Here is a 17,037-nt window from a genome sequence, read left to right as displayed (position 1 = left end):
GTATAATACCTTTAATTAGTTCGCCGTTTTATCCACCATTGCATTCAATAATCAGTAACAATGATACCATGATTTTCAGAATCACTGCAAAGTTATAACACTTGTGCATGTCTAGTTTTAAAATGACTTGTAGACACACAAACCTTAAGATATCATATTACTACATACTACTGCATACAGTATGAGCAAATATATTATTAATATTATTAATATTACTCTGTATCATACCTAAGAATTAGTTTGCCGTTTTATCCACCATTGCATGCAATAATAAGTAACAATGATACCATGATTTTCAGAATCACTGCAAAGTTTTAAAACTTGTGCCTGTCTAGTTTTAAAATGACTAGTAGACACACAAACCATAAGATATCATGTTACCACTGCATACAGTATGAGCAAGGATAGTATTAATATTAATCTGTATTATATCTAAGAATAGCAGACAATGGGACATGTAATGCATTTGGCTTTATCCATGGCAGATATATTAGTTAGACTGCTTCAGTTCATGTTTAAAGCTTGCTTTTGAAGAAATCCAGACTGTGAGTGAGACATTTTATGCAAATTTTCAATCTATGTACAATTTGTACAATTAGCTAAATATGCTTAGTGTTGTGAAGTAAGGTTGAGGGGTAACTCACTGTTACCAATTTTTTAAATAATTAGCAATAATATCTGAATGATGAGCAGTCATTCCAGGTAATCAATACAGTACTAATACATATGACATAAAATAGCCATCACAAAACCCAAAACATTTAGAATTAAATGTTATTTGGGTTCAAGATAGAGAGATTAGAGGAAATTGAAATTAGATTTTGGTTCAAACCTTTAAATGCATCGGAAAAAGCACTTTTTTGAACATAGTTATAAGCTATCATGAGACTGACCTTCTTGGACATATTTTCATACAATTTTTACATTTGGATAGAGAAGTGATCTATGATTTGTTTGCAAAACTGACAAGACACAATCTTAAACCTATTTGTTAGGATAGTTTATGACATCAGCACTGTTTAGAGGAAAAGATACTGTTTGCTACATGTAACTGCATTAAATAAACTGAACCAATCAAAATTACTATATTGTTACTATACATAATCATTTATTGTAGCAAGATGTTGTCTGCAAGCGTGTTTGTTAGAAACACACTGATGCAGAAAATGTCATACAGTTTGAAAAAACAATAGCTACAGCATTATAGCTTTGAGTACAGTGCTTATTTTTTTATACTGGAGCATAAATCAATGAGAGAGAGAGGAATGGGTACACAAAACTTGTGAGGGCTGAGTGTTTTTTGGCTTAAAATTCATTTTGGTATGATAATCATATTAGACTAGACATGGTTCTGTATGTAAGTGGTTATGCCTGACATACTTGCTTCAAAATGATTCAATATGGTTCTGATAGCTTTTTCTACTTTTTTTTTTACTTGAATGCCTTTACTAAACAGCAAGTTCCAATCTGTTATTTATTGTACACTTTTACACAGGTGTAGGGGAGTCATGCACATGAAATTGTTGATTATGTTTAGATCTTTTTTGTCATCTTCTCTAAACAAAGGCTGACTGGGAACTACAAGCACTGATACTTTGTAAACCATGCAACTAAGGCAGGTGCTCTGATAATTCACAGAGACTGATGTATCATTGAACAATCAGGACCAGCAAATATATTTAGTAACACAGATTAGAGATAGCTGTGGTTGATACTTGTACTAACAGCTGAAATAATTTTCAGCCTAACACCCTGTGTGTCAAGGATATCTTCATTAACTAATTCCCATGGGTCAGTGTTGAACAGAGTCAGTGTTTGAACCATGCTGCCTCTAATGTTAACCCTCTCCATTTGAAAAGAGCATCACTCTGAATATAGAATGAAGATGATCAGTTTTCTATGCAGTTTATTAATTACAATGAATGTTGTTGTTGTTGTTGTAGGGTTTAATGCCATTTTTCAGCACACGATAGGCTATACATGGCGGCCAGTATTAATGGTGGAGGAAGAACCCAGGAAATCCCCAGAAAGAACCACCAACCCTCGAGAAGCTACTGGCAAGCTTTAATTCTCACATACCCACATTGGCCGAATCTGAGACTTGAACCTACGTTGACAGGGGTGAGATGGCAGTGATCCGTAACAGAGAGCGCTTTAAACCACTCTGCCACTTGGGGCCCCAATTATAATGAATGGAATAAAGGTATGGTATATCACTATGCTGACAACTTATGTTGGTGTGACAAATCATGTGTGTGTGTGATTTGAATTTTTAATGTAGCTTTAACAATTTTTCAGTCATATCGCTATGATGTATGATGTCAGCAGTGTGGCAGTTTATAGTGATGTCTAGCACTGCAACACCATGACGCAGACATGTAGCATGATGTCCCACCCAGTCACATTATCCTGACACCAGGTCAACTAGTTCTAACACTAGCCTCTTAATGCTGAATGCCAAGCAAGGCAGGTGTTAGTACCAGTTTTGTAAGTCTTTGGTATGACTTGGCCGGGGATCAAACCCATGACCTCTCGCATCCAAGGCAGATGCTCTAACCAGTAGGCCACGAGAGCGGTCTTGAACAATGTAACCATTTGTAACTTTACGTGAGCCAGAGAATAATCAATATAACTACCATTGCAAATCTTTTAGAAAAGTAATCTCTTGATGCAATTGGGAACAAGAATTATGAAGTAGAACAATTCATATACAAGTTTTCTTGACAATGAAATGATGTTCACAATGATAAGACAGGACATGGCATACAATAACTTAATTTTATATATCAAGGTAGGTACTATAATAAGTTGATAAAAACCCAGAGGTTAATTTTGTTTTCCTTGTTAATGTAAGTATTTGTTCTTGGAGTCTGCTTCATTAGTTATTATATTGTTGACCCTGGACAGAGCTGGATTTTTTTGTGTTTTGCTTTTGTTGGTTTTGTCAGCACCATTATAACCAAATACTTTTTCCAAGGACACACTAAAGCGGTTAGCCCAATGCTGGCTTGAGCAGCCTGTCAAAGCTTGAATGCTAGGATTAATAGTCTGATTCCCTATGAAATGAATTATCATAGGTTGCTTTACTAGGTGAAATTACACACACACACACACACACACACACATACATACATACACACAAATACATACATATATACATCCATTCTTCCATCCATACATCCATCCATCCATACATACACAAATACATACATACATCCATCCATCCATCCATCCATTCTTCCATCCATCCATCCATACATATATACACACACACACATCCATCCATCCACACACACACACACACACACACACACACAGACAGACAGACACAGACATACATACATACATACATACATACATACATACATACATACATACATATAGTCTTTTCCATGCACAGTTACAACACATTTACATAAATACATACATAGCCAATAATGATATAGACAGAATATGTGAATTTCTTGTACTTGGAATTGGTGTAAGACAGCATGTTCAAGTACAGAGTGTTACAAAGTGTAGAAAGTATAAAATACAATGAAGTTATAATGTCCTGAACATCTAATTGGGTCAAATATATATATATATATATATATATATATATATATATATATATATATATATATATATATATAATCTGATAATCTGTCTTCCCCTATTGTTTTTGCATAATTGTGCTAAAATGTTTTTATTTTCAAAATCTAATTCTGAAAACTCCCCATTCAGGTGACCCTGCACAGCTACAGGGGAACAGCTGCAGAATCACATATCAACAGGTTTCTCTTTGTAGCAATTACAGTCAGTTGGATTCCAGCAAACTGACATTGATAATCTGAAATATGATAGCCTTCATGTCCTCCAGTCCAGTAATTGGGTTTCTCATAAAAGGCAAACTGATGTCATTTTGCCTGGTCATTTCTGAAACTCCATCCTTAGTGAAGTGACATTGGGGGTCCCTTCTATGATACAAGTCTGAGACCGATCACACCAATAAACAGCAGAGCCAAGTGGCATAGAAAGATAAGTGGGGGATAAAAGACAATATTTTTGTTTTGAAAGATGTCTTGATGACAGAAAAGAAGATACTTCAGATATCTGCAACAGCAGTCAGACAACATGCAAAGGTATGTTTTCAATGTCATGATATTTGACAATTGATTTAATATTTTCTTTTAATTTGATAGTTATATTTTCAGTTGACTTTTTTAATCTTATATAATGTAATTTCCATAAACAAAATGACATCAAACTGGTTAATTCTAAACTAGTAAATTACTTTCTTATAAAGATGGATGAATATTTTATATGAGATTTTCCAAGTCATACTTTTTGTTTTCAATTTATACAGTAGATGTGATTAGCTATATCAGTTATGTATGTAAAATGTGTTGGCTTTAACTGAGTTGCAGATTGAGTTTAAGCTTAAGAATGGCCTTATAGATATCAGTAAATATTCTTTCAAGGTATTTTGTATACGAATTTGATGTGTTGTGACTAGTACCACAATAATAACCCAAGCAGACCTTTAGTCTAAAAGACAATAACATCATTAGGCTGGGTAATAAAAGTTGGAAGATATTCTCCATTTGGTCATTATGAAAGATACACAGTTGCAAGTCCGGTAATGTTAAATACTTCGACCATATATTTATTCATATTTGAAGCATTTGTGGAGAATTAAGTAAAAAAGAACCTCTTCAGTATGTGCTATGAATATTGGACACTGGTAGGAAGAATACAAAAGACATAATTTTATATATATTGGATAACTGATTATAAAAGTACTTCATAACGAGGTCCACAAACATAGACCACACTGTAAGCAGGATGTGAGTTACCACGGGAACTCCAAAAATTGAGAAAAAAAATCCCATTGATATCAAGAAAACGAGGGGGGGGGGAGCGGCGTTATGGAACTGTGCTGTTTATTGACCAATTCCTCATTTTACAATCATGTCGATATTAATTTTTAATAACGTCCTTTTTCTAATGAAGTTGTTCGTTATTCTGTTTAAATAACATTTATTTTCAAAATGTCCAACATATGAAAGATCGTTCCAACTGGTTTCAACAACCTATCACGTGTTACGAATTAATTAATTGGAATTAATAATAAGCGTGTTGCAAGTTATCAGGGCATGAGTTATTAAGGGAGCAGTGTACTTTGTTAACTTAATTCCAAATGCACACTTATTTTTAAGCTTATATTTTTGCAAATAAATGTTAGTGATTTTTCGGCATGATTCTGACTAACTTTATTAAATTCCTTTGTATAATTCAATACAAATCAATAAGGCCTAACATTTATCCCCATGATATGTATCTTTATGCCGATGTAAAGTTTACAGAGGTTTACTCATTCATGTAGTGGGTCTATGAGCCTTTTGTCTTTAGGATATTTGTGACCGAAAATTCAACATTTATATGCTTTAAAGTGTATGTTTCTCAAGATTATATCCTTAATTATTTCATCTTCACAGATTTTATGCAGTTCGTTTTTAGATTAGAAGTAACAAATTAATTTTTTTTTATCTTTGATTGCAGGAAGGAAAAGGATCAGAAAGCACAGACCAAGAGTTAGCTCATGTTGAATACACCCACAAATTTTTGTATCTGGCCATTTTTTCAGATGAAAACACTTTATATTTTGTAAAGAACCAATAGCAAAAGTGCAAAAAGAGAAATTGGCATACAGCAAAATGTCAATGAAGCTTGATAAAAAAGGCAAACATATTATATATACAGCTTATCTAGCATGTAAATTGTTTGGACATGTCACCAAAGATATAATTTCAATGAAAAATATTAACAAGAAGTGGCTGGAAACTAGAATAAGAAATTATTTAAAATAAGTCTAACAATCTTGTCACTGTGGCACAAAACTGCAAAATTGATATTAATCATATGACAAAAGTAAAGTGCTGTACGATCTGTGTGATTTATTTTCCTTTTGAGACCGATTTGATTCTTTCAAGACATCACTGTTTTGAGCAAACCTTACAAACTTTTTCAATCTTTAATGCTAAAATATTAAACTTATGACAATCTCTATAGTATTTTGTACTATTTTGTGAAGACAGTATATGCACACTTGTTACTGTTTGCTTCTTTACAAAGATATGATTGCACTATTATAACGATTAGGGCTGTTCCATTTAAACATACATGGTACCCAGGGAAGGCAGATTTTAAAAAATATATGCCATGATACTTTGATTTCAACGAGTTCATATTAAAATTATAAGAAATTTCTAAATAGCATCTATGGGTGAGTCCCCCACTTTAAAAGTGCTTTCCCTTTGTCCCATGTATGTTTTAATGGAACAGCCCTTATTATCTGGAACAAATGTTCATTATTCAATTTAAAGTGACACACTTGTCAGGTATATATCTGTGCACTGATCATAGAAAGAAGGCTTAGCATGATTTTCAGGATGACAAACTTGATGTAGGGGTGACATCTTTCTTTGTATCCAGATATTATTCTACAATAAAATCTATAACTAGTCACATTTAACATTAGCACCTCTTGGTATAAGCAAATATCAAATGATATGTAAATGTATTCAGGAATCACCTTAAATTTAATTAGGTATATGGTATGTTTGGCAATATAGTGATATTATCACATTCATATACACATTTACTGGGAGCACACAAAATATCAAATATGTCTTCATTTGCATCATCACCTGAACATATTTTCCCAGTAGTCAAAACAAGCATTTTAAGCTGAAAAAGCTGCTGTTGTAATTGTTGTTTTGTTTATAAAATATACATTCTTATTGTATCTTTTCTGAAGGGTAAATCAATTGTATCTCAAAGTTGAATGAGAACTATGTCATTATTTTTGTCCATCTTGATTAATCTTATCAATAAAAGTGGACTTATTTGTGTGACCTCTTCATATGTGTATCATTTAACTACTGTGTTTGTGTTCTTTGAAAGTTGCTGCAATATTAACAGTATGCCTTATTGACATGGACTCCCATTTTGATTAAAATGTGTCAGAAAATAATAATCATTGTGCTTGGATCTGGGATAGAAATTTTCCCCTTGGGATTACAGATCTGCATCAAACACTCAGCACAACCTTGTGTGCCACTTTAAATTCTGAGCCAAGGATGGAATTTTCTTATTTTACTCATAGGCATATGATGGATTCTGTTATTACTACCATGGGCAGTCTCCACTTGGGAGGGTAGTACATTTGATAATCAGTAGAGTAATATAATAATAGAATAAGCATTTACAACTAATATTAAACACAAAGTTCAAGTCATATAGGAATAACAACACATCATTTTTTTATATTCTGGAGACAGTGTGAGGCATAGATCTAGTAATCTTACATTAGATATTTTAAACAACCATGAATGGTATACTGTTACCATGGAAATAGGGTAATGTTGCTATTTGTGCTTTGGAATTAATGATGTAGTATTTTTACTACACCAGGTTTTGCAAATCAAATAAGTTAGTGTTACACTGTTAAATGGAAATAGGGTAATACAACTAAATGAACAATGTAGTATTATCTCTACATCAAGTTTTGGAAATAAAGACAATCAGTTTTACAATGTGACCTAGAAATAAAGTAATCTTACTACACAAATTTGGTGATTGACAATGTAGCATGTTACTACATCATATTTTGGAGATCACAGACTCTGCTTTACAATGTCACATGGAAATAGGGTAATATTACTAGATGGGTTTGATGGAGAGCTATGTAGTATTGTTACTACATCAGGCTTTGGGATCACAAAATCAGTGCCTAGAAATAGGGTACTGTTACTACATGGGGTTGGTGGAAGGCTATGTAGTATTGTTACTACATCAGGCTTGGAAATCACAAAACCAGTGCCCTAGAAATAGGGTATTGTTACTATATGGGTTTGGTGGAAGACTGTAGTATTGTTACTACATCAGATTTTGAATAAAACAAATCAGTGCCTAGAAATAGGGTATTGTTACTACATGGGTTTGGTGGAGAGCTAGGTAGTATTGTTGCTACATCAGGTTTTAGAGATCACAAAATCAGTGCCTAGAAATAGGGTAATATTACTACATGGGTTTGGTGGAAGGCTGTGTAGTATTGTTACTACATTAGGCTTGGAAATCACAAAACCAGTGCCCTAGAAATAGGGTATTGTTACTACATGGGTTTGGTGGAAGGCCATGTAGTATTGTTACAACATCAGGTTTGGAAATCGCAAAACCATTGCCCTAGAAATAGGGTATTGTTACTACATGGGTATGGTGGAGAGCTATGCAGTACTGTTACTACATCAGGCTTTGGAGATCACAAAATCAGTGCCTAGAAATAGGGTATTGTTACTACATGGCTTTGGTGGAGAGCCATGTAGTATTGTCACTACATCAGAATTTGAAGAAAACAAATCAATGCCTAGAAATAGGATATTGTAAATACATGGGTTTGGTTGAAGGCTATGTAGTATTGTTACTACATCAGATTTTGAAGAAAACAAATCAATGCCAAGAAATAGGGTATTGTTACTACATGGGTTTGGTGGAGAGATATGTAGTATTGTTGCTACATCAGGTTTTAGAGATCACAAAATAAGTGGTGGGAAATAGGGTATTGTTAATGCATGTTTGGGAATTAACCATCTAGTATTGTTACTAGTATATTTACTAGTACAACATGATTCACTTTACAACTTCTTATGCTTCTTCTTATTAAACTTGATATTGTGTGTACAGGATTTAAAATTCCTTTAAAAAGGACAAGCAAGCAATTCCTTTTTTACTCTGACAGCCAGTAATGGATGTTTGAAAATTTTATGTGATATCGAAATTTCTTTAAAAAATTTGAAAATATGATGTCTAGATATTTTCATTATTAACATAAAATTGGGCAAAATTCATTGTTCTTAATTTTGAAAGTGTATAAAGCTTTGAATTTGAATATTTTGTAAATAGTCAGGTGATCTACATCAGGCCCACTAGGTCTTTTGGTAAATCCAAGTCAGGTGATCTACATCAGGCCCACTAGGTCTTTTGGTAAATCCAAGTCAGGTTATCTACATCAGGCCCACTAGGTCTTTTGGTAAATCCAAGTCAGGTAATCTACATCAGGCCCAAATGGTCCTTTGGTAAATCCAAGTCAGGTGATCTACATTGGGCCCACTAGGTCTCTTGGTAAATCCAAGGCTCCATTGCTCAATATCAGAACATTGTAAGGAAAGGATGTCAAAGAAAGCATTATTTATTTGTAAACTTGTTGTTTAACTCGGCATCAACACTTCTTCATTGCTTTGTGAACTCCCTGTCAAACCATGCAGTGGCAATTACTTTTTTGGCATTACTAATTCACAAACATTAATACTGAGTTCATTTTACTATTTTGTAGGAGGCTGGAAAGCAATCAGACAAGATAAAGGAGCTCATAGAACGGATTAAGCAAAGAGGTCCAGAGACCTATAAAAAGTTTAAAGAATGTTTGGTCCTGGCCAAGCAAAAAGAGTTAAAAGATATGCTGGAAGAAGAGGAGGCAAACATTGCCATAGGTAAGGACATAAGTTTTTGGTTTTTAGAAAAGGTATGTGACTTTTATTTATTATATTTGAATTTTTGGACAACATTTGAAAGGTGTTTGTTGTTGATATCAAATAACTGTTGGACCTCTGATGTCAGAGGTTAAGATTTGTAATAGTCATGTGATTAGCAATGGAAAAGGAAGAGTACCAGGTCAGGTTACATTGATGCTGTAGTTTCATCTAGTCTGTCAGTGGATTTAAGAAAAAGATTATAATGCTTGCGATTTCTGAGAAAATAAATAATTTTCCTATTGATTTAATGCAGGTAAGACTCAATGTAACTTCATGCAAGTTTGCTAAGCCTGCCGAGAAGCTGCTTCCATGTCCCACCACCCTATGGTGGCATCGAATTCCATATTTGTGACAGGCAATTGGTTCTGATCCTTCATCCCAACGTAAATGTCCAAATATGAAAAATGGTGTGGGTATATTAGGAAGAAACCCAGATTAGAAACAATTACACAGTGACACATAGCTTGAAGTATTGGTTTCAAATCTTAACTATGTCACCGGAGAAATGGGAGATTGTCGTCCCTTGTAGAATATATTAAGAAATGGTACAAGCCCCAGTGGGTATCAATACAGCTTTGGGGACTGGTTCATCACATTACATGCAGACATATGATGATTTTACTGTAAATTCAATCATTGTTTATACAGTTGTCTATAATTTTGAAGGTCTTTTTGTCAAACTTCAAACCCTTTTGTAAATACATTCAAATCTGTATACAGCAGCCACCCATAGGAAAAAGCACAAGTGGCCTTTGTAGACAGGTGAACTCAGAAGTCAGGTTTAGCTCTCAAACTTGGTTCATGGCAAATTTATGCATTAAGAACCGAATAGCATTATCATTATTATTTCGCATGTATTATTATTAGCAGTGGGAGTATGCTACCAGTATAAATGTATTTAGTTAGTTTAGCTATTTAGCGAAAAGAAAAATAACAAAATTTAATAAAATAAGTTCCACTCAAAGATACTGTGTATCCTCATTTGGATTTTTGTACCTGACAATGACAAAAGTTGTTATCTTCTCTCCTGTGTGAATTTATCAGTACCTGATTCTGCTTATCATTTAATGTCTCATAAAGCCAATTTGATAATGTAAATACACCCCATTAAATCAAGAAAACTTCAGCTGTGTATATGCACACATTTATACATCTTTCTTTTACACATGCACTTTTATCTCATTATCATTAGAAATGGATCCTAAAAGAATTTAATAATTGACAGCTTACCTGTAAGTGTGAAACACAAGACTAACCTTTTAGCAGGGCAGGAATAATTAGGCATGAAAACAGGTGTTCACACTTTAAACAATTGATGGATTAAACATCTCACCCCTCCCACCCCATTTTTGATATGTTGACATTTATGCTGGTGTGTAGGGTCAGATACAGTTGTGTATCCAAAAGATGGAATTCACTACCACTGACTATGTGGGGGCAGCATAGGATAGCCACTTATCAGTTGGCCTAGCACTTAGCTGACACTACATAGAGTCATACCTGCATGAAATTGATAGGAAAATGATTTATTTTCTGAGAAAATGTGAGTAATAATTGTTATGTATTTAGTCTGCTGACAGACAGGATGAAACTACAGCATTGATGAAATTTGACCTGGTACTGCATTTTCAAATTATGTGATATCAAAAGTAAATTTCCTTTATAATGTTGTTCTTCAAAACTATGAAAATATAAAATTAAAGTCATATGCTGTTTGTAAAAGAATGAAATGACACATAATTCTCAAGATATTATTCTGAGAACAAGGATTAGAAACCTGTTACTGAAAGGATCCTGGTAGTTGAGCAGGGGCTTTCGAATGCAATACACTACTCTGGCCTCTACTTCTTCTCGACGGGTGGTCAGGATGGGCCCGGTGTCGACAAATCAGCTGGTCACGCCGAGCCCTAGGAAGTCTTTATTTACTTGCTCACCTTCTTTATCTTTCTTCTTGTATCTCTCTTGATACCACCATTGCCCCTATAGTTATTCCTTTAGCTTTCCCTTTCCCAAGTCTTAGAAGACTTCCTAGAAGGTGGTGGCTTCACGGGTCAATCATAGGTAATTTTAGCAACTGAGTATTGCGTCTGTGTATCCCTGGCACTTGAAAAGTGTCCCCTTGTTGGGCTCCATGGTGGGCGGGGAGCACAGGTGCTGAATTTTAATCAATTCAACATGGAAGTTTAAAAACAATATTAAAACAAATGCACCAAAACTGAATCCGAGTCAGATGATGAACCATGTAGTGTGGAGTCATTTCCATGCTTCATGGTTATACAGTCCAAGGATGCCTCAAAACCTCTTGCCACACCCTCTCCCTTTGTGATTGAAAAGACAATGACAGGATCGATCGGCACACCAAAAAGTGTTAAAAAGTTGAAATCGGGTTGCCTTCTTGTTGAGTGTGAGCAGCGAGGTCAAACAGAAAATATCAAGAAAATGAAAACTTTCTTCGATATTTCAGTGACCTCTTTCGCTCACACCACACTCAGTATGTCAAAAGGTGTGATTCGTTGTCGCAACTTGGCTGGAGTCAGCAACACAGATATCATTGAAGGAATGAAAAACAAAGGTGTCACTGCAGTCCATAGAATACATATTAAACGTAACAACAACCTGCAGGACACCAAACCATTGTACTCACCTTCAACAAACCAACAGTACCCAGAGTGGTCAAAGTTGGTTTCTTGCAAGTGAAGGTTGAGATATACATTCCAAACCCCCTTCAATGCTATAAGTGTGAGAAATATGGCTATCATGAAGACCACTGCTCAAAAAGCCAAATATGTGGTCGATGTGGAGACCATTCTCATCAGTAATCTGATTGTAGAGCAGCTCCGCATTGTGTCAGCTGTGGAAAGGAGCACCATGCCAATTCCAAGGATTGTGATACTTGGAAGCAGGAGAGCGAAATACAGAAGGTAAAGTACACAGCTAACATTTCCTATCCAGAAGCCAGAAAACCAAAACAGCCCATCCTGGCCCAGCCTTCTCCACTGTAGTGAAGAACAATCCCAAAACAATGAAGGATGCTCAAACACATACAGATTTACCCGATTCAACACCATAACAAGTTTGGAGACTGTCAATGGTTGAGAGCATGGATGCAGAAGAAACTGCTCCATGCGCTCAAGGTAGCTCCATATATCTACCAACAAAAAATTCACCCCGTACTTCCTCCAGAGAAATAACCACACAGATTGCCTCTGTGAAAGGTCTAACCCAGCTCCACAATCTTCAGTTTAAATTAATAATGAACACCACCATCATACAGTGAACTGTCGAGGACTTAAAGCCAATTACAATGATATTCTCATGCTTTTAAACAAACATGAACCTGCAGTACTATGCCTTCAGGAAACATTCTTGAAAGATACGGATAACATCACACTTAAAAACTACTCCCTGTTTAACACCTACTTCTAAAATGTTGACCGGGCCTCAGGAGGAGTTTCTGTTGTTGTGAACAATAGAGCCCCTCATAGCATCATCCCTTTAAACACAAATTTGGAAGCCATTGCTGTAAGCATCACTCTGCATGCATCCATTGATTACCTTTTGTTCTATTTACATACCACCAAACATCAACATAGTACCAAACAAATTATACAATCTTGTTCAACAACTTCCCGCGCCCTTTGTTTTACACGGAGATTTTAATGCCCATAACATTTTATGGGGATCAAATCACACAAGTGACCGAGGTAGCAAAGTAGAAGACTTCATCTCTAGACACGATTTGTGTCTATATAAAACCAACCAAACCATATTTACACCCAGGAACGGGTACATACGTGTGTATCGATTTGACAATTTGTTCTCCTTCACTGCTTTTGGATTATGAATGGAAGGTCACTGAAGACCTTCATAGCAGTGATCACTTTCCAATCTACCTTGAAAATATCAACTCTACTATTGATGACACAATTCCACAGTGGAATATAAAGAAGGCCGACTGGGCTAAGTTTGAAACACTCTGTAAAACTAGGCTAAATGAGGATACAGTCTTCAATGTTACTAACCCTATTCAGCATTTTACATCTATTTTAATAGAGATTGCAGAAGAATCCATTCACAAGTCCTCACCGAACTGTAGAAGATCCCCAAAACCTTGGGTCACTAAGGAATGTAAGAAGTCATTAGACAACGCCGAGAAGCATTGAAAAAATTTAACAAACATCCAGTGTCCAAAAATTTAAGTAAATACCGTATCCTCCGGGCCAAAGCTCGCCACACAATCAAAGAAAGTAAATGAGTATCATGGAAGAAATATATTTCTTCTTTAAACTCTCATTCCTCTATTAAGAAAGTTCGGGACACTATCCACAAAATAAACGGAAAGAGAAAACACAATTCTCTCCAACATCTAAAGCTGAATAATAACAATTTTAGTTCAAAATTTGACATAACAAATATTCTTGCTGACAGTTTCTCTAAAAATTCCTTATCATCTAATTATTCAGAAGCCTTCCAAAGATTAAAACGTCAAAAAGAAAAGTCACGTTTAAAATTCACATCCAACAACTTGGAAAGTTATAACCAACTGTTCTCACTATCAGAGCTTATGGAGGCTTTAGACAAGGCCCATGATACATCTGCTGGGCCTGATGAAATACATTACCAGTTTTTGAAACACCATCCAGAATCATATTTAACCTCTCTTTTGAAAATCTTCAATGATTTATGGATTGTTGGTAATGTACCTAAGATTTGGAAACAACCAACAGTAATACCAGTTCCCAAACCAGGTAAAGATGGCACAGATCCTACCAACTATTGACCCATTGCACTGACAAGCTGTGTGACTGTGCAAAACAATGGAATGAATGATAAATTCTCAGCTTCTATGGTACTTGGAAACTAACAATTTAATATCTCCTTTCCAAAGTGGCTTTTGATATGGCCATAGCACCAATGACCATCTGGTTAGACTGGAGACATTTATCAAGAAGGAACATTTAGTAGCACTTTTCTTTGAATTAGAAAAGGCCTATGACACGACATGGAAGTATGGGATACTAAATGACCTGCATGATCTGGGTCTAAAAGGCCATCTCCCCTCCTTCATATCAAACTTTCTCTCAGACAGAGAATTCAAGGTACGAGTGGGCTCTACATTCTCAGATTTGCACGAGCAAGAGATGGGTGTGCCCCAGGGCAGCATTCTATCTGTGATGCTCTTCAACATCAAGATCAATAGCATCACCAAGTGTTTGGCTGCTGGTGTGGATTGCTTGTTATACGTTGATGATTTTCTAATATGTTATCAATCAAAATACATGCATACAATTGAAAGACAACTACAACAAAATCTCAACAAGATTCAAAATTTGGCCAGTACTAACGGTTTAAAATTCTCGAAATCCAAAACGGTATGCATGCATTTCTGTCAGTTATGAAAACATCATGATGAACCTAAACTCATGCTGGATGGAACACCTATTCCAGTTGTTGAGGAAACAAAACATTTAGGTATTATCATCGACAAGAAACTTACTTTTATTCCACACCTAAAGAACTTGAAAGCTCAAGATCTACTCAAAATAGTAGCGCGCACTGACTGGGGTGCTGACAGAAAAGTCATCCTCAATTTATATAGAATGTTTATTCGCTCGAAACTGCACTATGATTGCGTTGTTTATGGTTCAGCTAGGAAGTCATATATGAAGATGCTTGACTCAATTCATACTCAAGGAATAAGACTCGCTCTGGGAGCATTTAAGACATCCCTATGTGAAAGCCTCCTCGCTGAAGCGAACAAACCACCTTTATCACATCGAAGAAAAATGCTTTCCACACAGTATCCTCTCAAATTATGATCAAACCCTCTGAACCCTGCTGTTTTGGCTGTTTTTCAACCCAAATACAAAACCTTGTACGAAAATAAACCAAATGTCATACCTTCCTTTGGCATTAGAATATCATCCATCCTTGACAGTACAAAAATTGATCTTTCTAAAATTCAGAAAACGTTCATCTCTGCAACACCTCCCTGACTACTTCAACAAGCAAAAGTACTTTTTACGCTTCACAACGAAAAAAAAATCGGAGACAAACCCTTCCATCTTCCACAATTCTCATCAGGAACTCCTCACCGAATTTAAAAACTTCAAAAGAATTTATACTGACGGATCAAAGGATGAGGAAAAGGCTGCCACAGCCTTCATTAGTGGAAAACACACAACACAAGTTCACTTACCAAATGGCACATCAATTTTTTCTGCCGAAATCAAAGCAATAGATCTTGCTCTGCAATATATCAAACACAAACATATTTTAAACAGCATCATCTTCTCCGACTCCCTATCAATACATCAGTCACTACCATATTTCATGTTATTTTTCATACACGAAAAGGGGCCCCGAGTGGTCTAAAGTGCTTTCCGTTACCAATCACTGCCATCTCACCTCTGTCTGCGTGGGTTCGAGTCTCAGATTCGGCCAATGTGGGTATGTGAGAAAGCTTGCCAGTAGCTTCTTGAGGGTCAGTGGTTCTTTCCGGGGATTTCCCGGGTTCTTCCTCCACCATTAATACTGGCTGCCATGTATAGCCTATCATGTGCTGAAAATGGCGTTAAACCCTACAACAACAACAACAACATACACGAAAAAATAATTATTAATTTCAGTGTACGAAAAATTATATGTAAAATAAATAATTATCATTTGGTGGTACTGACCATGTACAAAAAATAAAGGGATCACACCTGAACAAGTTCTTTGGAACAAACGCTTCTCGACAACCTAACGGTATAAACATACAAAGTAAACATATATTTTCTGTCTCATTCTGCTCTCAATTCAAGACTATGTTTACAATAAAAATAAAAGTACTCCAAGATTGTTGCTGTTATTAGTGAACAAGAGAGTGAGATAGGGAGAAAGAGAGGATTATGTCTCAATGTGCAAGCTCGTCTGCATTTAGAGCATATGTAGCTGTTATGTTGAATAATGTTGGCAAAATGATTAACATGGTTTGAACATGTATTAGTTATGGGTATTATTTATTGGCAAAAAATACGCAATGATATGTGACCACATTGTCAAGAAATTAAGTGCAACTTGTATTTTTACATTAACAATAAACTCATTATCAAATTGCAATAAAAAAATAAAGAACTTGAAATCATGTTTTAGTTAATGTGCATGACCGTGTACGCACGCATGTATGTGTGTGTGTGTGTGTGAGAGAGAGAGAGACAGAGATGAAACAAAACTTTGTCAGTGTACGAGACCATATTTATTCAGGGTGGTTTTTATTTGTAGCTTTAATTTGGAATTACTCCATTATCTTTACATTGGTTTAGTGTATTAGTCATTCCATTCTCTTTACACCAGTTTAATGTATTAGTCAGTCCATTCTCATTAATAATAATAATGAGGACTTTGTATAGCGCCAAATCTTTAGAAGCTCTAAGCGCTTTATAACATTAGACAACACCTATAAGATAAAAAACATATA

At 35.4% G+C, this 17,037-nt stretch overlaps 1 long non-coding RNA gene across 1 annotated transcript; it reads left to right on the top strand.

The window, feature by feature from the left end:
- The first annotated feature begins 3,829 nt into the window (after nt 1-3,829).
- On the top strand, nt 3,830-6,168 carry LOC149791868 (uncharacterized). Its single transcript, XR_016423222.1, has 2 exons — nt 3,830-4,124; nt 5,545-6,168. It is a non-coding gene; the product is annotated as an uncharacterized LOC149791868 (long non-coding RNA).
- The last annotated feature ends 10,869 nt before the right edge of the window (nt 6,169-17,037 follow it).

Source organism: Sinohyriopsis cumingii, chromosome 9 (genome assembly GCF_028554795.1).
Source record: "Sinohyriopsis cumingii isolate HCF-2022 chromosome 9, ASM2855479v2, whole genome shotgun sequence".
Taxonomy (NCBI): domain Eukaryota; kingdom Metazoa; phylum Mollusca; class Bivalvia; order Unionida; family Unionidae; genus Sinohyriopsis; species Sinohyriopsis cumingii.
Note: the sequence above shows the minus strand (reverse complement) of the source record. Positions and strands in the feature narration are given on the sequence as shown.